Source organism: Papaver somniferum, chromosome 3 (genome assembly GCF_003573695.1).
Source record: "Papaver somniferum cultivar HN1 chromosome 3, ASM357369v1, whole genome shotgun sequence".
Classification (NCBI taxonomy): Eukaryota; Viridiplantae; Streptophyta; class Magnoliopsida; order Ranunculales; family Papaveraceae; genus Papaver; species Papaver somniferum.
Genome location: NC_039360.1, coordinates 155,583,429 through 155,607,524, shown reverse-complemented (window position 1 = coordinate 155,607,524; position 24,096 = coordinate 155,583,429). Strand labels below are relative to the sequence as shown.

The 24,096-nt window shown below is 35.0% G+C and overlaps 1 long non-coding RNA gene across 1 annotated transcript; it reads left to right on the top strand.

Moving 5' to 3' along the window:
* The first annotated feature begins 4,849 nt into the window (after window positions 1–4,849).
* LOC113361725 lies at window positions 4,850–6,791 on the top strand. Its single transcript, XR_003365293.1, has 3 exons — window positions 4,850–4,935; window positions 5,013–5,053; window positions 6,314–6,791. It is a non-coding gene; the product is annotated as an uncharacterized LOC113361725 (long non-coding RNA).
* The last annotated feature ends 17,305 nt before the right edge of the window (window positions 6,792–24,096 follow it).

Sequence of the window (24,096 nt, the reverse complement as noted above, 5' to 3'; positions counted from 1 at the left end):
CCACTTGTTTTTCTTTTTTGTTTTTGTTTTGGTAACTCCAAACGGGCCGCGAGTTATGACCTAGAGGTGTCACTTTCCATGGACAAAAACTCTAACAAAACAAAATGCTCACAAAAATCCCATTTAACATAAAGTGTCCATATTATTCTTATAGTTTAAATCACCCAACAAAAACAAATATCAACCATATTTTTAATTTTTATTATATTATGACCACCAACCCACCACCAGCAACTAGCCACACCACCGACCACCATCTGTCGCCGACCACCACCACCGATATCCGCCAACCACCACCATCACCGACCACCAGTCGCCACCCACCACCACTGCGCCACCACCACCACCAACCACCGTCGTCGTCCACCACCACCGCCGATCACCACCACAGACCACCGTCGACGACGACCACCACCGTGCCACCGCCGTCGTCGCCGACCACCACCACAGACCACCGCCGCCGAGCAACACCATCATTATCGCTGGCCTCCACCACCACCAACCAGCCGCCACCTCCACAAAAAAATGAGTTTCATTGATCAGTATTCAACAAAATGAGAAAAAATGATGAAACCAAACAGAAAATATGATGAAACCAAAATTGGTTTCACCAAAATTAGATTAAACCAAAATTTGGTTTCATCATTTTTCCACATATTGTCATTTCACCTACACAACTTCAACGATGAAACCAAACACGCTGACTTCCAAGTCAGGCCGAATAGACTCGGAAAAAAATCAGGTGAAACCAAAATTTGGTTTCATCATAAAAGAAAGGAGAAGGAAGAAAGAAGAAAAAATGAAACACAATAAGATGAAACCTACCACCACCGTCAACTGCACCACCCACATCGCCGCCACAACCACCACTACCATTACCTCCTCAACTAAAATTAGTTTCAACAAAAAACAATCCACATGTGTCTCACCATCAAAAATTGGTTTCATAGAGATAAATATTCAACAAAATGAAAAAATACGATGAAACCTAATTAGGTTTCATCATTTTTCCTCATATTGTTATTTAACCAACATAACATCAATGATGAAACCAAACACGCCGACTTCCAAGTCAGGCCGAATAAACTAGGCAAAAGTCAGGTGAAACCAAAATTTGGTTTCATCATAAACTTAATTTTCATCATTAAAATCTTTGGTTTCATGATAGAAAATAGGCAAGATTATGATGAAACCAAATTTGGTTTCATCATAAATTTACTGTTTTCACCAACCAAAACTGTGAGAAGTGATGAAACCAATTTGAAGGTATTTGTGATAGTTTTAGATGATAGAAGGAGGAGGCAGAAGTAGTGTTGGTGGCGGATCTGACATGTAGTGGTGGGAAAAAACAGAAGTAAGAGGAGGCGGTGTTGTTAATGGAAAATCAGGACGTAGAAAAAGAAGAAGGTGATGATGGTGTTAATGGAGGAGACGGAGGTGCTGCTGGTGGCAGATTTGAACATAGCGGCTGGTTTGGTGGTGGTGAAGCTACTGTTAGTGATAGATCTGAACATAAAAGTAGAAGAAAAGAGAAGGAGGTGTTCGTGGAGAAGATGGGGGTGTTGTTGGTGACGGATCTGGAAATAACGACTGGTTTGGTGGTGGCGGAGCTACTGTTGGTGATAGATCTGAAAATAAAAGTAGAAGAAAATAGACGGAGGTGTTCGTAGAGGAGACGGAGGCGTTCATGTTGGTGGTGACGGAGGTGTTGCTGCTGGTGTTCGTGGAGATATTTGTTGTTGCTGGTGGTGATGGTGGTGGGGAGAAGGAGATGGAAGAAATAAGAAAAAAGAAAGGAAAGAAGAAGAAGAAAAAAAAATATAAAAAGGGTATGTTTGGCTTTTTTTTTAAGTAATAAAAATTAAATTTACTCATTATCATTTGATCTTGGGTTTTTGTGCCATTTTTTAATCAAATGGTTTTTATTTATTAAAAATAATATGGATGGATGTTTTGTACCACTAGTTTGGTCACCTTGGTGTTTTGTGACTAGTTTTGAAATCCAAATCAATCAACCTAAACACCCAACCACATCTCTCACACCACGTCGAGAGTTACGCTTACCTCCCCTTTCATTGGTCGGTGAACAAAATCTTCGCTTCTGATTGGCTGAAAAACAAGTTAGCCCCCTTACAGTTCGTAGCCGTCAATTTCTAATTAAATAGATTCGATCTGATGCACCAAATTTAGTGGTTGGGTCCATCTTCTTTTATATTGGTGGGTAGACAAAACCTTTGATTCTGATTGGCTGAAATTTGTAAAAAATTCTTACACCACGTCTACATGATATTAATAAAATCCAAGCCTTCGGATTGGTTGTAGTGTATATAACGGATACTAAAAATAACTGACCGTAGTTTTCTTTGTACCCAAGTATAGTTTATAACAGATACTAAAAATAGCTGACCGTAGTTTTCTTTGTACCCAAATATAGTTAATTCGGCATAAGGTTCCTTTCGTTATTGACGTCAAATATTCTATATATTTAAAGAATAAAAAGCTAATTTAGGTTACAAAGATATGGTATTTTTATAAAGTTCCAAATAGCCGTGCATTTTTCCAAAAATAAGTTTCAAAAGATTCTGCTTTTAAGCGACGATGTTCATCCAAATAGGGTTCAGATCCTCTGTGCCATGATTTCTATGTGCCCTCTGTGCCCGCGAATGAACAATTGACGCGTGTTTGTGTTCTCTAACCGTTAACTACCAGATTTTGGGTCCAGATCCTCTGTGCCATAATTTATATGTGCCCTCTGTGCCCGTGGATGATCATTTGACGCGTGTTTGTGTTATCCAACTGCTAACTACAGATTTTGGGTATCTCAAACTGCCATATTTGTGGAGAGAAACAAGGAAATAAATATTTAATCCTCCCTTAATAATCTCTTCCATAGCAATTAGCATTACTCGATCTATAGTATACTGTTAGTGCTAAGCTTATTCACGAGTATTTCAGAAGATCTATCGTGGTGACCTTTGAAGGCTAATTCTACTCATATATTGTTTCTTATGATAACGACTTCAATTAATTTGGTTTCGATGAGTTCATAGGAAGCACTGATTAGAAATGTTATGCATGTTGACTACTGATTAGCAAAATAATAAGAACGCTAAGTTTGGATGGAATAAAATTGTATGTTAATGATTCTTTTAATTGGATAGCCTCTTTTCCCACTCTGTACATACATAGTCAATTAAACTCCAGAAAACTATCAATTTCTTGTGTTGTTATTCATTCATGAAACCTCCCATTGGATAATGTAATCCAAATTCTTCTTCAGTGACTATGTTCCCACAGATTTCGTTTAAGATGAATTAAGCAAAAATAAATCCATAATACCATTGTTAAGCAAAAATCAAAATGAATATCTCAAGAGTAACAAACTAGTGTAGAGAATGATTTGATGAGATAATTAAGGAAGGATTGAATATTTCCTTTGTTATTCCTCCAGAATAACAAAGCAAAAATCATGGCACAGAGGATCTGGACCCTCAGATTTTGGGTATCTCGTACAGCTGCTTAAACTGCCATATTTGTGTAAGAATAACAAAGGAAATATTCAATCCTTCCTTAATTATCTCATCAAATCATTCTCTACGCTAGTTTGTTACTCTGGAGATATTCATTTTGATTTTTGCTTAACAATTGTATTATGGATTTATTTTTGCTTAATTCATCTTAAACGAAATCTGTGGGAACATAGTTACTGAAGAAGAATTTGGATTACATCATCCAATGGGAGGTTTCATGAATGAAGAACAACACAAGAAAATTGATGGATTTTCTGGAGTTTAATTGACTATGTATGTGCAGAGTGGGAAAAGAGGCTATCCAATTTAAAGAATCATTAACATACAATTTTATTCCATCCAAGCTTAGCGTTCTTATTATTTTGCTAATCAGTAGTCAACATGCATAGCATTTCTAATCAGTGCTTCCTCTGAACTCATCGAAACCAAATTAATTGAAGTCGTTATCATAAGAAACAATATATGAGTAGAATTAGCCTTCAAAGGTCACCATGATAGATCTTCTGAAATACTCGTGAATAAGCTTAGCACTAACAGTATACTATAGATCGAGTAATGCTAATTGCTATGGAAGAGATTATAAGGAAGGATTAAATATTTATTTTCTTGTTTCTCTCCACAAATATGGCAGTTTGAGATGCCCAAAATCTGTAGTTAGCAGTTGGAGAACACAAACACGCGTCAACTGATCATTCGCGGGCACAGAGGGCACATATAAATTATGGCACAGAGGATCTGGACACATTCAAATATGCGTGTATATATCCAAATTTTCTTAATTTATATCAAAACTCTATTTTTATCACCATATACGATAATTAGGCTATTTTTGTAGGTATATAAGTTGTGGAGAAAGCCAAACTCTATTCTCTTCTTCTCAATATTTTTTTCGTGTACGTATGCTAACTTTTGAATTTTTTTGTTATTGTTTCGTTCATATTTAGGTTTTCTTTTTGGATTATAGTCGACATCGAAATCAAAACACCGACAATAATGAATCGAAAGAAATCTCCTGCCACAATAGTTAATTATTATTTTGTTCTTCTTCTCCTTCTTCGTAATTTGTTTGGTTAGGGTTTTAGGTTTCTTTTTGTTTATGCATGTGATTCTCTATTTTTATTAGGGTTGCCACTTTTATTTTATCATGAAGGCTTGGCTTATCATGAAGTAATCCACCACCTACAAAGTGGAGTGCAAAACCCCGCGATGCATATGGGCTATGGGCTAGAAACAATACTAAGTTTTCAAGAGCTGATAATTTTTAGTCACAGTGCAATGTGCACATCAATTAATCCATCCTTGCTTGCTTTTATTTTCAGTAACTATTGATTCTGATCATATGAGTGCACACGATATGAGTGCAAGGCTCTCTGTAAGAGGGGGTGAGCTAAACAAGGCAAGAGAGGTAAAGTAAAATACGTGGTTGAGCTTTTTTAGTGATGTTTTATTGATCGACTCAACATAAACAAATGTTATTTTCAGTGGGCAGTGTGATTTGAAAGCAAGGATTTGAATTTTGAGAGGTATGATTCTTTGAGCCAATTTTACTTCTCTATATGTAGCCTTACAAGTGATGTATTATGTGTTTCGTAATGTTCTTACAATGAGTTCAAGTCAATGTTTCCATGTTGGTGGTGACTGATGATACGATACTGTGCTGTGTTTTGATTTATTGACATTGCCTGGCTTGCTACAAGATCTGTAGAGATGTCATGCCACGAGTAGAAATGAAACCAATGTATAGTCATGTCATTAATCAAACTCACTTGAAAAGTCCACTACGAAACTAACAAAAGAATTTTGGTTTGTTCCTTTTTGTTATTGCTATATTGTTACTCCTGTCGTGATAAGCTCTGGTGATGTCTTTCATAAGCAAGTGACGGTGCATTAAAGCATTTTCCAATTCTATGAATTCATGACAGAGTAAGTATAGGGCTAACAAGGTAGATGATCAAGGCGACTAATGGTGCACCATGCCTGAAACCAAAGTTCAATCAGGGACTTGGGGAATCTTAATTTATTTTATTATGAAAGTAGATGATGGTTTTGTGTTACTACGCAGGTGCAGAGGTGCAGTTTAGTTAGTACAGTGGAACAACTATCACCGGCACAAAAATTCATTGCATGGTTATTCTATTAAATCCATAGCAGGTTATATAATCAAGCCAACCATTGAGAGAAAAGACCATCCTTTGAGAGAAAAGACCAGTCGTTGAGCTGCATCATTATGTACAATAAGTTACACAACAATCTGCATAATATTGGTGTAGGACCTTTCTTCATGTACGTAAAGAACTTTTGTTTTTCAATAACACTATAATTTCACTTGGCACTGAACAAAGGATAATTAATAGTCACAGTGTCGCACTCTTAAAGACTTCGGCATTTTTCCTTTTCTTTTTTGACGACACTATATAATTTTACTTGGCACTAGACAAAGGATACTTAATAGTCACGGTGTTGTTTGTTGAGAATCTTTTACATTTTCGTATTTTTAGTATTCTGACTATAATTTTGATGAAAGGTGAAAGATCATTGTTGGTTGAATACATTATTAAAATCAAGCATAAAAGTATAATAGTTTGAATTAGTGGATGATAGTAGTTTCTGGGGATCAATGACCATGATATATTGTTCTTATCGATTTCTTAATGCTAGACAAGTTATCTCCGTATTTGTTGATGTATTTTTATTTTATTTTACAAACTTGACCAGCTGGAAGTTTTTATAAAAAGCTGATTTGGGAGAGCCTTTGTCTTATATTTCCATGAACATGATTGCAGGTGGAATATCTATGGTTTCATATAAGCCGGACTTTATATAACCAGTTCGATGCTTATACAAGTCTCAACACCTTGGATTATCTTTTCATCCATTTGATTTATACAAGAGTCTTATAGCTGATAACTTTTCTCTCTTTGCTTTTTACGGAATCAGTATGTGCGTTGGATTGGGAAACGTTTCCGTTGTTATATATTTGAATAGGTGGAACATGATTTGGGATTTATGGATTAACCCTAACTTTGTATACTTATGTAGCTCTTGCTTAGGTGACGTCATCTTTGAATTGGAGTACATACTTCTGCTGGTCTTCCGGCCCCGTCATGGCATCGCTCCTACAACGATTGCGGCATAACATAATTGCATTTAGTTAGTGTATTTTTGTTTAATTATTGCTCTCGAGGTATGATTAGACAAATACATACTAACCCAGTTCTGGTATGATTTTCACGAGTATTGTCACATCGTCCACCAAACCAAACTTCCACATGAATATGCAAGACAATTATTTCCTTGATGTGATTAGACTGTCCTGGTTTATAGAAAGAGTATGTATATGCAAAGGTCAGGCGACTGATAATTAGCTTGATAGATTGCATGACGATTCTTAATGCTTGATATCGGCTTTTTATGTTCTGTAAAGTTAAAGATAGTTATGGTCCTGGTCCTACGATGAGGTTTTAAAAGAATACATATAATAAGATATTTAGTAATATTGAGTGTTATTAGAAGATGAACTAAAGTAAGAAACAATCCTAGATGTACTATTATTAATAGTGAGTACGCAAATGAGCAGTACTTGGATTGAAAGGGGGTATAATTTCGTTGTGGTTGGCATTTGAAAATGCTGAATTTACTAAAGTACATGAATAGTAGAGGGTAGTATATTACAACCATGATTCTCTAAAATGTGTATTGCATCCGAATTTTTGGATCTGCCACAAAGTGATAGTCGCAAGATTCAAGTAATTATGCTTGAAAGAGATAAAAAATTGAGTAGTTTAACAATGACGCGTTGGCCACAGGAAATATGCACCAGTACAGGAACTAAGTATTTTAGGAATTCCAAAATTAATACTTGAAAATCATATAACACCCAACGAAGCACTAGAAATGCTACATGACGAGGAAAAGTTTATGGGGATATTTGAAAAGAGATTCAATTTGAATGATATTTCACTGTAAAAAATATCTTATAAATGAATCAAATGCAATGTATGGCGCAACTTTTACCGTTAAAGCAATAATTATTGGAATTGAAGCAAGATCTCCGTGGTACTACATGGAATGTCAAGGATGCAGAGAAAAAAATATTTACATGGAAGGCAAACTATGGTGCAATACATGTATGGTCATAGTAGATGCACCAATGCCACGGTAGTAAGTAGAAATATTAATCGATGAAAGTTCAAAACTAAAAAATGATGTAATCACCGCGATGGGACGAATGGCTGAAATGGTTGTAGATGACATTAGAGTAACGAAAATGATGGCATTACCAACGATGGATGTAAAGGTAACTGTTATGTCTTGAATAGATGGGGGATGACACAGACAGGTTATATAAAAAAAAACTCTTAGGGAATGATTTTCTCTTGCAGAAAAACAGGGCAGACTGTGTTGAAGAAATATAAGCTGAGATAGGGAAAACAATGATCTTTAGATTCATACTTGATGAAAGAAACTTCTTCTATCACAATATAACTGCACATGACATATTTCACTATGATAATGCTTTTGAAAAAGCATATCTCTTGAACAAAAACGAAAAGGTAATTACGTGCCAACATTATTTCGGACATGCCAATATAAATCATGTCGAATTCAATAAAATCAAATTGGACAAAAGTAATAAAAACATATATTCTGCAGGATATAAATACAATTAGAGAGCAATCGTTATGTCAGGGCAAGGTCTCTACAAAAACCAAATAGCTGGTGAAGTCATTGCTCCTGATATAAACAACTCCAAACACCTATTAAGAAAGACTTGGTAAAAAGAAGAAAGTACAATGAGATGTCAAGTTTGGTCGAGCTGGATGAACATTATGGTGAAATGGACTATATTATGGAAAGGGATCCTGTCATGCCACCATTGGTCGAGATAGATGAGGAAGGAAACAAAGCATTTACATATTAATAGAGGTTAGATGGCATGAGTATTTATTTTTGGTCACACTGCTTTTGGAACATATTATTTATTCTCCAACACTATAATGTTAAAAAAATTACTTCTAAATGACCAGTTATTACTCAAACCTTTTTCATGGATGCAACCCTTATAATTAGCAGTGCTACTATGATATTCTTACTTCAGAACCGATAACCATCTTATATTACATATGATATCACAACTCTTATATATAATTCAATAAAATACTCAGGTACGAAAGGAATAATGGCTAATTTAGTTTACGAACCTTAGAGATCAGCACTAAAAGCAATCAGAATCAAGTGATGCCAGACTGGCATGTGAAACCAAACAATTGCTTGGAGGTAATATCATTAAAAGAACATGCACAACTAAACACTAAAAGAACATGCACAACGAAACTTTTGAATGCCATAGTAAATTAACTCTTGGAAACACACGTACACGGATATCTGTACAACCATATCAAATTATAGGAGGACATTCCAGTAGGTTTACTCCAAAATTAATGCTTTCCTAATATAATCAAAATTCTATAGTTGTAATAAGTGATAGCCCTTGCATGCTTTTGATTTGGATTTAGATATTATGAGTGAAGAAAATAAAATGATTTTGATATTATGAGTGAAGAAAGTATTATAATATGAGATTTATAGAAAAAGAGGAAGATTACTGAAAAATACAATTCATGAATTAAAATGAGCAAAAAGTACATGTTATAGATTTTTTATGACAAAATTCGAATGAAAACCCGTTTAACAATTCATGAATTTAAAAAGAAAAATTAGAACTTCATAGACGTAGAAAATATTAAGATTTGACATTTAGGGGAAATTTCATAAGATAAGAGAGGTGAGAGATGATGTAGGATAAGAAATTAAAAGAAATATTTTGATTATAACAAAAAATCAACTAATCGAGATCAAGGATTTGTCATTTGTGTGTAAAGATTGTTTTGCGCCATTAAGGAAAACCTTTATGTTACAATTTAGGAGAAAAAAATCAAGGAAACGAAAGAATTGATAGAATCAATGATTTGGATATTATGTTTACACCTGGAAACTCAAGTCTAAATATCTCAATGAGGTGGATCGGAATCGATTTGGTGTGCTCTCACCCAATTGGATCGATTATGATTGGGCTTTACTAAAATAAATAGTACATAAAGTAATAATGCCCCAAATTGAATAAGGAAGGAAGATGATGTGCAAACCAATTTGGAGCGCTATAAAAAATTCAGGCTCCAACGTATACACTGTACAAAGATTGTTAAAAAATTTAGGCTAACACACGAATATATTCACCGGGCTCTCTGCGTATAGCACCAAATATCCCACAATATATTGATTGTAAACCGGTATCAAACTTTCTTACTAATTAAAAAATAATCTATATATCATTTTTAAAGATGTTCCAATGTATATGAACCACGGGCGCGGGGCGAAGCCCCGCCACACCAAATCAACAGTGTACTCCAGACCCGGTGCGTAGCACGGGTTACATACTATTTGTATTGATAAGGAGCCAAAATTACAACTAATGAGTAAGAAAAGAGTCAGAGAACCCCAAAAACTTACAAACTAATCAAATCTAAAATAAGATACATAAGTTAATTCAATTGAAACAATAAATTCATGTCTTCCATCATAACTCAAACCTTCACCATCATTCAACCAACAATCTCTCTTGGCCATCGTGTCTGCAGGAAAATTTACTTCTCCATAAGTATGCACAAAACGAATTGTTTATATCTATTACTCACTGCAACCCATCTGTCTTAGAAACCAAGGAACAACATCAATATCACCCGAGAACGCCAAAACAACACCCATAGAGGTACCCACTTGGATTTGTCAGGTTTTTGACATCTTTCTTTTGCCATTTATTCCGTTTAATCAAATCCCTCTGGAAAGTAGAAACTGAGTTAAACTCATCAAGACCAAGTCCAAAGATAATGCACGCCCCGAGGTGAATTATGGTTTCTCGACTAGTAATCTGCATGTTTGCTAAAGGCGGGTGCCTTTCCAATTGATTCGACGATCATGATCGATTATGAATTTTTTTTTCCTTATATGGAATGGTATCCGACCCACTAATGTTGATATCGACTTTTAACAATCATGAAATTGGAGTCCCATTCGTTATAAGCGAAATCAGTTCAACTTGTTTAGTTTGATAATACCTCACATTCGATCCAATTTACTAAATTGACCTCATATTTAGTTAAGTATATGTGGATATCATTATTTACATAAGTAAGTATTTAGGGGCCGTTTTCTTTACCAGGTAACTGAAAAAGCGGGGGTCTAACAACCACACCCAATATTTCGTTCGGTAATCTGTATGAACTAACTCCAATATAATTCCAAGAGAATCAACTAGACAGTCAGACTCAATCAAGGAAAAACATCCAAGAGTTATATCTCAATTTCTCAGCACAATCTGCAATCGAACATATAGAAATCTGTGTGCCCGATTGGTATGAGAAATAACTTGAACGGTATCAAAAACCAATGTTCAAGTGTCAATCAATTTCAATTAACAACCAAAGGTCGGATTTACCAATTGATTTAACTACGCACAACATGTGATATTTCAATTATATAAACAAATATAATGCGGAAAATAAATAATACAGACACCAGAAGTTTCGTTAACGAGGAAACCGCAAATGCAGAAATACCCCGGGACCTAGTCCAGTTTTGAACACCACACTGTATGAAGCCGTTACAGACACTAGCCTACTACAAGTTAACTTCAGACTGGAATGTAGTTGAGCCCTAACTAAGTATGACACTGATTAAGGTACAATCGCGTTCCTTACGCCTCTGAATCCCAGCAGAACTCTATCCACTTGATTCCCTTAGCTGATCTCACCCACAACTAAGAGTTGCTACGACCCAAAGTCGAAGACTTGATAAACAAATCTGTCTCCCACAGAAAAGCCTATTCTGATAGATAAATATGTCTCCCACATAAATACCTATGAAGTTTTTGTTCCGTTTTTTGATAAATCAAGGGGAACATGAACCAATTGATAATCCGGTCTTATATTCCCGAAGAACAACCTAGAAATATCAATCACCTCACAATAACTTAACTATATGGTAGTAAAAGAAGTTATTGTGGAATCACAAAGAATGATACGAAGAGCTTTGTGATTACTTTTTATATCTTACCTATCGGAGATAAATCTCGAGCCAATCTTAGAGAAGATAGTACTCAATACGATAGAACAAGTAAGATCAGAATACCCAACTACGGAGAAAATAGTTGGATCTGGCTTCAGAATCCTAGTGAAGTCTTTATGTCGTTAACCTATAATGGTTTTAGGAAAAACCTAGGTTAAAGCAGAATCGACTCTAGTACGCAACTAGTATTACGCGGGAGGTGTGGGGATTAGGTTTCCCAGTTGCTAGAGTTTCCCTTATATAGTCTTCAAATCCGGGTTTGATAGCTTTGAAACAAAGCAATCAATATTCACCGTTAGATGAAATCCTGATTTAAGATTCAAGCTAAGTTTGCTTAAAACCAAAGAAATATATCCATCATTAGATAGACTTAGCTTGTTACCCACAAATTAAATATACCTTTATTTAGATATGGGTAACCATACCTAAACGTGTATATTGAGTTGGCTCAACAATAGTTAACCGAAGTTAGTCATATGAACACTTTTCTATTAACCACATTCATCTTACACTTCTAGATCAAATGATAATCAAATGAATCTAATTTTATTACTCATAGAGTTGTTCAATTGTTTATATTCTCGTAGAAGTATACAAGACACAATTGAAACAAAATCGGAATCAATTCATGAACATTAAGCCACGGTTTGCAAAGATTGCATCCTTAATTTATATATGTATTTGTTCATGAGTATAAAATCATACTAAACCGATTTTAGAAGATAAACCAACTTAGTTTGTAAACGGGTAAGCAAACTTAAGTTCCAGACCTTGGTCTTGTCTGACAGTTCGCAAATGGGTATGCATATTGTCGTACCAAACCTAATTCAGGTAAAACCGTTCGCATACTGGTATGCATACTTGGTTCCCGGACTTTGACAGTTAAAACCGTTCGCATACTGGTATGCAAACTTGGTTCCCGGTCCTGAATCATACTACAACAGTTTGCATACTGGTATGCATAATTTGCTATATCCAGACAATGGTTAATCATTCTAAAGTCCCATTTCAATCATTGAAACATCCTTAGAACACGACAATAGCTGTCTCACACAAACTATTAGCTTATAAGTATTTTCAAGTGATCGAATAATCAATACGAAACATTCCGAGTAGACATCAAATGACTGTCTCACATAAATCATGTAAGATGTTTCAAGTCAATTTTCACATGATCATCTTTTGACTCATTATTTAGTTTCCAACAAATAAACTGTTTCCAACTAAACTCGTCAAGAATAATGATGAATGCAGATAAAGCAAAAAGATTCCAACACATATTTCGAGAATGATATAAGCGAGTTAAACTCAGCTCGAAATATAAAATGTGTACAACGTAAAGTCTATATAGCTATACGACTTCGTCTCAATAGGAGACAGAATATAATAAACTTCTGAGTGATAGATAAGTTAGTCTCCACATACCTTTTGTTGATGAAGTTCCTCCAAGATATCCTCCGTAGATCTTCGTCTTCAATCGATGAACGTCGTGAATTCTAAAACTCACTACACATTCTATCCTAGTCCGAGTAGAAATCAAGAGTTATAGTTTTATCACATAAACTTGGCAAACAAGCTTGAGATAGCAACGCTTGCGAGTTCGACCGAGCAGTGCTCTAACAATATGTTAGATCATAGCTCGGTTGAACCCACCAAGCGTTGGTATGTCAAGTTTGCTTGTCATATTTTAGTGAATCAAAACTCATTTTAAGAGTCGCTTAATTACATACTAGAGTCAACTTCGTATAGGTTAGCTTCAAAGTGTTAGGATATGAGACTTACAAGTATTACATGAAGACTTAAAGAATGTGAAGAAGTATGGAGCTACAACGACAACATCATCCTTCCTCTTGAGGTTAGTAATATTTGACTTGAACTATTTCTTTCCCTAACGTATCTTTCAAGTCGTGCATACTGAAAACATAACTGTGAAGCTGTGTATGAAACTCTAGTTAGACATAGTATTAAGGAATACAATACGAGGTTTATTGTTTAACCATTAAACTTTTTATATAACACATCGACATGATCATATGAATGCTATTGTGATTATGTATGGGTATGAGTGAAGATTTCATCCGAGGAAACAATGTTTTACATTCTTTTAAAGGAAGTAAGTTCATAAACTCGTTTTGTGAATCGAAGGGGAAATCACTAGGATTATTGGTATTGTTATTCATTGAAAATTTATTTTGAATTACCAACATGTGTGTTTAGTATAACCGCTCATAAACTTGTTTATGTATCTTGGTAAAACTATTCACAAGGCCTGACTTATGTATTGGTATGACTTTTATTAGTGAAACCGATCTTAAGTAATCACTCAAGATGGTATGATTGATGCCTTGTAAATAGCAACTTTTATCTAGTCATTGGGGAACCGATCCTAGTAAGAGGTGCAATAAATTTGCAAGAGGGAATCAATCCTTGTAAGAGGTGCAACACGTTTTTAGTAGATGGGGGAACCGATCCTATCAACATGTGCAACAAGTTTGTAATTTTGGGGGAACCGATCCTATGGACATGTGCAACCGAATACATGTAGTTACCATAAGTTGCAGGGAACGGATCCTAGTACCTAGTCAACCGAATTTTGGTAACTAGCGTGACTATGCACAATACTCACATGGAGGTAGAACCGAACTTGTTTTGGTAGAACCGTGAAACCCATAATTGGTCATTTGATAGGATAATCAATCACATAGTTCTTGGAATTCAGACGAACCAATTCTCAACTTGTTTGGAAGTGTGGAAAATCGTTTCCAAGATTGTAAGTATGAAAAAGGACTTGCAAAGTAAAGATGTCGACATACTTTGAACATGTGCAGTAACTCTTATCATTAATTGTTCAAAGATATTCCTTAATAGCTAAAGAATCCAAGGATCGAAATAAATTGAGCATCTTTTAATTAAGGTTTCTTAGTTTTTATATGCTATTTAATCTCCAACAATTAAATGCATATCTTTAGAAAATAATAATTTATAATGTGCATTTACTGATTATAGATTTTTCTATTGGGATTTCGGTCAATATTTGAACAGTGCATTTCCAGGAATTATGAAAACCGATTTTGTGTTTATTGCATATCTTTGAGAATATTCGGTTTTGGAAATTCCTTGGAGTCCAAACTTCCTTGTCTATAAATATTGAAGTTTGCATTTCTAGCAAACTAATCCTCAGAGCCAGCATAACTCCCTAGTTGTGTTGTTACTGGTGGAGCCGCCTATTCGGAGAGGAAAGTAACCTAATTAGGCGAAATCTCTTACGGCCACTCAGTTTAAAGACTTCTTTGGGATTGAGAAGCTCTATTAATACCGTTGGTGGGAAACTAGATAATTGCAGTTTATTATTAGTTTTTGATTGATTTGATTGACTAACGGCTGTTGAACTTTGATTGCACCTAGTTTGCTTATGCTTGAGAATCTTCTCTTCTGATATAAGATTCACTCAAACTAGATCGAAGTTTCAACGGGGATCTTTAGACTGTTTGCAGATCTGAAGACGTCTTGTGATAATCCAACGTTAATAGACTCCGTTTTGTGTGTGATTGATCACAAGAGATTCAACTTGATTGTGTGCAGGTGTTGATTGAAGATTAAAGAAGATTTGAAGATAAGAAGACTTTTTGGGTTAATAATCTTTGGTGTGCACAATACTTGTTTCGGCTGGAAAGGGATCCAACTATAATCGGTTTATCTTTGTGATAGATTCGATTGTTTAGTTGAGTAGTTCGGCATCAATACACTTCTTTGTGATTAATAGTATTGGTTGCATAATCTAAAAATTACTTCGGTACTTGTTGAGAGATTGATCTAAGGACCCGACAAAGGAGTTTATTGGTTAAACGGAAGATCCTTTGTCAAACTCATATCACGTTGTTTGAAAACAGTTGTTACCGAACAAATTTGTTGTTCCTTCACTGTTTGGAATACGAACCAAAGGAATTGTTCCAAGTGCGTGACTTGTTAACAAGTTGGAGGCGCATGGATACTGAGGAAACTAGGTGAACTCTAGGTTTAGTTGCTTGGTATGAACTATATGAAGTTGGTTTGATTTTGTATAGCGGCTTGATTTTGGGAGTATTCAATTCTGGACTAGGTCCCAGGGTTTTTCTGCATTTGCGGTTTCCTCGTTAACAAAATCTTGCTGTGTCATTTACTTTTATTTTCCACAATTATAATTGTTGTTATTATAGTTTAAAGTAAATTACATAAATGTTAATTCCTATTTTACTTGATAGACAATCCCTAGAGTTTGGTTAAGTCCGAACCTATTATCAAGTAAACATACTTCATTGTTGTAGTGTCTCGATCTCGTATTCATAGACGATCACACGAAGTGTGAACCGATTAGTTGTATTGTCTCGACTCAGTCCATAGACAATCACTTTCGGAAAAGGACTTATATGTGGAAAAATTTTAGATTGAGGTATATTTGGGTGCCTTCGTCTTTTGAATTGGTATCAGAGTAGGCAAACACGAAAAGATCTAACAATCTGTGTTTGGCGCGATCCAACATATAAGAAAATGAATCCCATGGCTGATTCAGTTAACGTTATACAAGAGTATGAATGCTCAAAAGTTGAAGATGTTACCACTTCGTTAACTCATGATCCAGGAGTTGCAGAAACATCTGTGTCGTCCTATGATAGTAAAGAAGATGCTGATAAAGAGTTGGTAAAACTCCTAAAGCCTATAAAACCTCTGTCTACTAAAGTTCTAATATTAAAGACAGAGTCGAATCTTCTTAAGAATGAGATCATGGATAAAGACATTCAACTGAATATTCTAGTCAAAGAGAATATGGAACTCACTGTCAAATTAGAAGCTCTTGGTAAATCTCTTACTCAAAATAAAGAGACACATCTTATGACTCTGACTAATGATGTTTTTGTGATTTCCTCTAATGTTGAGGAAACTAAAAGTCCTTGCTCGACTTTTACAGATTGTGATAAAACCGGTTTAGTCACATCTGAAATAGATCAAGATGATGCAAACTACATCAAGTCAGAAAAGGATAAGAAACCATCTTCTATATCTACTGTTGATCAAACGAAATCTTGTGCAAAGTAAAATTTGAACCAATTCCGTGAAAGTGATCTTAAGGAATACAACTTTCAGTCACTTGACAGGAAACTTATACTTCTTCAACATACTGTGGTAAAAATATTGAAAGAAGTTTCTTGTCTTAAAAAACTGAAAGACCATTCCTCAGTAGAAAGACATAGTATACCACTACCAGATAAGATCAACTCAAAAGAATCATAGTAAAGAGTTGATAATCGTTTCTGGAAGAAAGTTCCTCCTCACCCATATCAAAACAATTCTTGTTTTGATGAAGAACGACTCCAGAAGAAAGGGAAAGACAGAATCTCTGCGAAAATAAATAATCAGGAATTCCCGATAATTGTTTCAGACAATCTTACTGATGTGCATCATAAGAAAATCTTTAGAATGAGAAAATCTTATGAAAATCTCATTGATAGAATTAAGAGAGATTTAACTATCCCTGAAGATTCTCACATTAGTACATCTTCTCCACATGATCATATCTCTAGAGTTAGAAAAGATCATTTTTATGGGAGAAAACATTTTGGGCGGAAATTCCCAAGGAGAAACATGAACCTTGGTTCTGATACTCGTTGTAAGATAGAAAAGCTTACTCCGATACAACTTAGTTGTATCGAAAATGTGCACTATCATCCTCTTCAGTGCTCTTAATTATGGATGAGAAAAGCACAATAAAAAGGAGCACACCTTTGTGTGATTGTTTATCAGAAAATTCTGCGACATTTTATGGATGACTGCGGATTCATGTCTGTCTAAAAAGTGTTCATGTTTATCATGATCTTCAAAAAATTAGGCTTTATTTGAGATTTTCGAATTCTAAATAAACCTTCCAACTTGGGAAGATTCGGACAATGGAAACAAAATATGTTCTGCATATATTTTTGGTATTCCACAATGAAAAAGCGGGGGTACAAAAACCACACCCAATATTTCGCTTAGTAATCTGTATGGACAAACTCCAATATACTTTATAGAGAATCAACTAGACAGTCAGACTCAATCTAGATAAAAAGTATATCAAAGAGTTTATATCTCAATCTCTCGATTTGATATATACTCAAGCAAATAGAAATCTGCGAGTCTTTATCAAATACTAGAGAGATAACTTGGATGGTACCAAACACCAATATCCAAGTGTCAATCAATTTAAATCAAAAACCAAAAGGTCGGATATTCGAATTGATTGAACAACGCACAACCTGTGATATTTAAATTATATAACAAAATATAATGCGGAAAAGAAATAACACATACACCAGAATTTTGTTAACGAGGAAACCGCAAATGCAGAAAAACCCCGTGACCTGGTCCAAAATGAACACACACTGTATTAAGCCGCTACAGACACTAGCCTACTCCAAATTAACTTCGGTCTGGACTGTAGTTGAACCCCAATCAATCTCACACTGATCCAATGTACAATTATGCTCCTACGTCTCTGATCCCAGCAGGATACTACGCACTTGATTCCCTTAGCTGATCTCACCCACAACTAAGAGTTGCTACGACCCAAAGTCGAAGACTTTAATACACAAATCTGTATCACACAGAAAAGCCTACGGTAATAGATAAATCCGTCTCCCACGAATATACCTACGAGTTTTGTTCCGTCTTTTGATAAATCAAGGTGAACAAGAACCAATTGATAAACCAGACTTATATTCCCGAAGAACAGCCTGGTTTTATCAATCACCTCACAATAATCTTAATCGACGCAGTGAAAAAAGATATTGTGGAATCACAAACAATGAGACGAAGTGTTTGTGATTTCTTTTATATCTTTCCTATCAGAGATATCAATCTCAAGCCAATTATTACAATTGTACTCGTACGATAGAAACAACAAGATTAGATCACACAACTACGAGAAAGTAGTATCAGTCTGGCTTCACAATCCCAATGAAGTCTTTAAGTCGTTAACCTGGTTTAGAAGAAGAAACCAAAGGTTAAAGGAGAATCGACTCTATCTTAGCACAACTAGTATCACACAGAAGGTGTGGGGATTAGGTTCCCCAGTTGCTAGAGTTCTCCCTTATATAGTATTTCAAATCAGGGTTTGCAATCAATGTTAGCTTGGTAACAAAGCATTCAATATTCTCCGTTAGATGAAAACCTGATTAGATTCAAGCTAATATATTTCAACCGTTAGATCAAAAACTATCTTGTTACACACAAATGAAATGCACGTTTCTAGGCTTGTGTAACCGTACCAAAACTTGTACATTTGTTGGTTCAACAATAGTCAACCAAATGGGTAGCGATATGATCACTTTCATATCAACCATATTCTTCTTCACCATAACTAGTTCAAGTGACTCAAATGAACTAGTTAGAGAGTTTTTCAATTGCAAGGAAATCTTATGTGACTACACAAGACACAATCGAAGCAAAACGATTTGATTCGCTCGAATCGGTTCATGAACTATATAGCCACGGTTTGCAATTTGCATTCCTTAGTTTATATAATAATAAGTTCACAAACATCGTTTTTAGATATAACCTACTCAAGTTCGCGGTCTGGGTTCACGGACTTAAGTTCACGGAAGGAGTTCACAAACTCCAGCAGAAATTCTCGGGTCGAGAACTTCCGCCAGTTCGCGGACTTGGCTCACGCCACATTCCGTTTCTCTTGATCAACAAAGTTCGAAAACTTCGGTTCAAGGAATACGTACTTATACATATATGTGTTTCCACAACAATGCTTATATCCTCCAATGGTTATATTATCTAAACTCTCATTTCAATCATTGGAACATTCTTTGAGGACGTTGATATTCTATAATTGTTATTCACAAACTATTTTTCGTCAAAGTAAGCAATTTCCAAAGTGATTGAAACTTGTCACGACTTTCGTCACTAGGTAAAGATGAACTTGGTTAAAGCGAAAGATTACCAACACATATTTCGAGAAATAGATAGGCGAGATAAACTCGGCTCGAAATAGCGAATGTGTATAATCTAAGTCTATACAGCAAAACGAATTTTGTCTCAAGATATGAGATAAATAGACTTTTGAGTGATAGATAAGTTCAAGTCTCCACATACCTTTTAGTCGATGAAGACCCACCGGTTCCTTGAGTAGTCCTTTGTCTTGTATGATGATTTCCATGGAGTTTTTGAGCTCAACTATACTTTCTATCCTAGTCTGATACCTTAGCTATAGTATACTAGAAATCAAGACTTATAGTTTTGATCACTAACATTGACAAACATGCTTGAGATAGTAACGCATGCGAGTTCGACCGAGCAATGCTCTAACAATCTCCCCCTTTGTCAATTTAGTGACAAAACTATCAATACATATGGAATACAAAAAATAAATAAATTAACTTTTGTAGCTCCTATTCCATACGCCTAATCTTCAACATTACTCGAAATCTTCGTCACTTCCAAGTACTCCAATGATCCCAAAGGTTGTAAGTTCAGCATCATCGTTATTGAAAATTCGTAGTTATAACAACGAGAAAAACAAGAGTTCTCAATCATTGTTATACAGTGTCATAGTATCATTACACAGCGTCAAAGTTCAATTGTATCATCACAACAACAATACTATGGTGATAAATATCACTCCCCCTTAGTCAATACTCCATCTCACATGGAAACCACTCCCACTACATAATGATTCGAAAACCATATGTATTTGTAGTGTGAACTACATATTAATTCTCCCCCTTTTTGTTAATAAATTTGGCAAAGGTACAAGAACGGGATCGTAATGAAATTTCCGAAAGAGACATTTCTTGACCAAAAGAAAGCAAAAATATATCATCTTATTTAGATGCAATCATAAAGCCGAAGCTAAATGCATTCATCAAGGAGTTTGTAAAGATACAAGATAACCCCTATAATATTCCATAGCCGCACTCCCCATAAATATTTGGTAATTAAGCACAAGTTCAATTAATAACTCTCCCCTATAAAATGTCATTCCCGAAAGAACAACAAGAGCGACCTTAATTTCGAAAGAAAAGAAGGATTTCTTTGGACATAAAAAATCACATACAAGTATTAATTTGAATCTAAAATACTCAATTAAATTAACCACAAAAGAATCCATGATTAATTTAATCGAAAATTGCTCAAACATAAGTGAACTTATGGAGACTCAAGAATATACAATTAGATTAATCACAAAAGAACTCATAATTAATCTAATCGAAATACACAACCAAACTAATCATAAATGTAATCAATTTAACTGGTCATGCTCGACATAAGAAAACTTTCGGAGCAACAACTAAATAACCAAACAAGATGATTAATTTAGTTGAATATGCTCGACATAAAGTACCTCACGGAACAACAACATAGCTAATCATAAAAATAATCAACTTGGTAGTTTAATACTCAACATAAGACACTTTATGGATCCTCACAGTAATACATAAAATATGGATCAGGGAAGATCAATACTGTGGAATGCACAAGGATTCATTTTATTTTCCATCACTATTCGCATAACGACATTCAATAGACATAATACTTGCAAACAAAAGATTTTAACCTATCTTCCATCAAAAATTGACATAATAGGCTTAACTTTTGTATTTGTCAAAAGTCTATTCATTCTTTTATCAATACATGCATATCGATTTACGAAAGACTTTACTTTGACAAGATATGGGACAATCAAAGTTCACGGACGTAAACACACATATCCCATAACAATATTGCAATATATAAAACCATAAAGATTAATACTGCAAAAATCATCTTCCAAACAGATTTAGAATTTAAACCAATAAATATAAATCATGAAGATGAAAACGTTGGACATAGCTATGTGTAATCACAATAATGGCTATTTCAAACTCTAGTTATTCTTCTAACAAAAACAAGAATAATAGAAGATTTACTAGGTAACAAGACAAACTCGTAATGCACATATAATATGATTTGTCCTTAGAGGGTAGAATCAATCTTTTTCGCCCGGATTTACACCAAGAATAGCTACCAAAGGCGTATAAAAAGATTTTCTTAACAACGAAGAACATACAAAGTCATTAACGACCATGCACTACAGTTCACATAAGATGATTGTGAACATTCAAGAATCCCATAGTAATGCATACTACTTCCCGTTCTTGAACTTCCTTCTTTGTGATTCACCAACAATATTATTATAAAAGCTACAATGAGTTTATAAGAGTAGTAATCCAAGAATACAAGTGCCCAAGTCCAAGAGAAGTGGAACAAGTGCAACGGAACGGAGCAAAACACTCAAAAACAAGAGAAAGGACAAATAACAATCTTAAACTCATCCAAATTCAGAAATTCTCATCTCCATTTTGAATATAAATCAAAGAGGAAGAGAATGAAAAACGAATGAGGTCATTCCGAGTTCGGACGAAGAAATTACGGCCAAAACAAGTTTACTGAATATCGACGTCTACATGCAAGTATGCATACGGGTTTGCAAACGAATTTTCATGACTTGGAGCAGTTTGCAAACTGGGTATGCGAACTTTAACCCCTGGATTTTGATTTTAAATGATGGTATGCATACTTGGTATGTGTACCATGAAGTCCAAACATCCCGAACTACTATTTTCAAACCTAAACACAAAGGAACCTTAAACACAGATCAAGTTAGGTAGAAATTAACGATAAGCAAGGTACATGGATCATTATAAGTACTCTAAGCAAATAAAAATACAAATTTTTCTCAAGTTTATAGACATATATTTTTAGAAGAATCCAATCGAATTCTACAGCGTTACCAAACATTCAAAATCATACCCAACTTAATATGTGTGCCCCAGTTCTTGTGCTTCTCTCATCGTATACATAACATGACATTTCTTAGTGAGGATGCACTTTCAACACAATCAAGTTGTGTTGAGGTGAAAAATGTCTTGCTCACCATGGCACCAAAAAATAGTTTCTTTCTAGCAACTCTTATATCTTGAATAATTGAGAAACACTAAAGGAACTGTTTTTATAAGTCTATCAAAGAACTTCAAGAGAACCCAAAAAGATTTGTGTTTCTGATTTCTTGTTTTCCAACTTATAAAAAACTGTTTCTCAAAATAGTTTTTAGTACTGCGAAGGGAAACTCTTTTGATAAAAGGAGATGTCCTAGCTTCTTCATAAAAGAAGACAATACTACTATCTTGATGGGAAGTATCAGGAATTGAGCAATGAATCGATTCATGCTTTGAAGTGATATACTCGGATGATTGAGATTTAAACTCCTCTTGTAATTCGTTTAGTTTGTTACAATTAATTGAATTACGCAGAGGAGAAGCATTGCTCTCACTTATTAGTAAATCAATGTCGACTTCAATATGAATATTATTCCTCATAACTTGATTTAGCTTGTCAAGAGATTCTTGTTCTTTCTGGAGGTATAACTCAACATCAAGAGATAAGCTTTCAAGTTTCTTTTCAAGCCCTGAAAACATTTCAAGGGATTTTAAACCTGGTGGAGGTTTAGATAGAATTTATTCTACAGATATTAAATAAATCATAGAAGAAAATTCTGCAATCCCTGGATTTGGTGGTGCATTTATTGAGATAGCACTTCTATCCATATCAGATCGCTAGAAACACAGACTTGTAAGGTCTTTAACGTGTTTGCCTGCTCTGATACCAATTGAAAAAAGTGGGGGTACAACAACCACACCCAATATTTCGCTTAGCAATCTTTATGGATAAACTCCAATATACTTTCTAGAGAATCAACTAGACAGTCAGACTCAATCTAGATAAAAAGTATATCAAAGAGTTTATATCTCAATCTCTCGATTTGATATATACTCAAGCAAATAGAAATCTGCGAGTCTTTATCAAATACTAGGGAGATAACTTGGATGGTACCAAAGACCAATATCTAAGTGTCAATCAATTTAAATCAACAACCAAAAGGTCGGATGTTCTAATTGATTGAACAACGCACAACCTGTGATATTTCAATTATATAACAAAATATAATGCGGAGAAGAAATAACACATACACCAGAATTTTGTTAACGAGGAAACCGCAAATGCAGAAAAATCCCGAGACCTGGTCCAGATTGAACACATACTGTATTAAGCCGCTACAGACACTAGCCTACTCCAAATTAACTTCGGTCTGGACTGTAGTTGAACCCCAATCAATCTCACACTGATCCAATGTACAGTTATGCTCCTATGTCTCTGATCCCAGCAGGATACTACGCACTTGATTCCCTTAGATGATCTCACCCACAACTAAGAGTTGCTACGACCCAAAGTCGAAGACTTTAATAAACAAATCTGTATCACACAGAAAAGTTTACGGTAATAGATAATCCGTCTCCCACGAATATACCTACGAGTTTTGTTCCGTCTTTTGATAAATCAAGGTGAACAGGAACCAATTGATAAACCAGACTTATATTCCCGA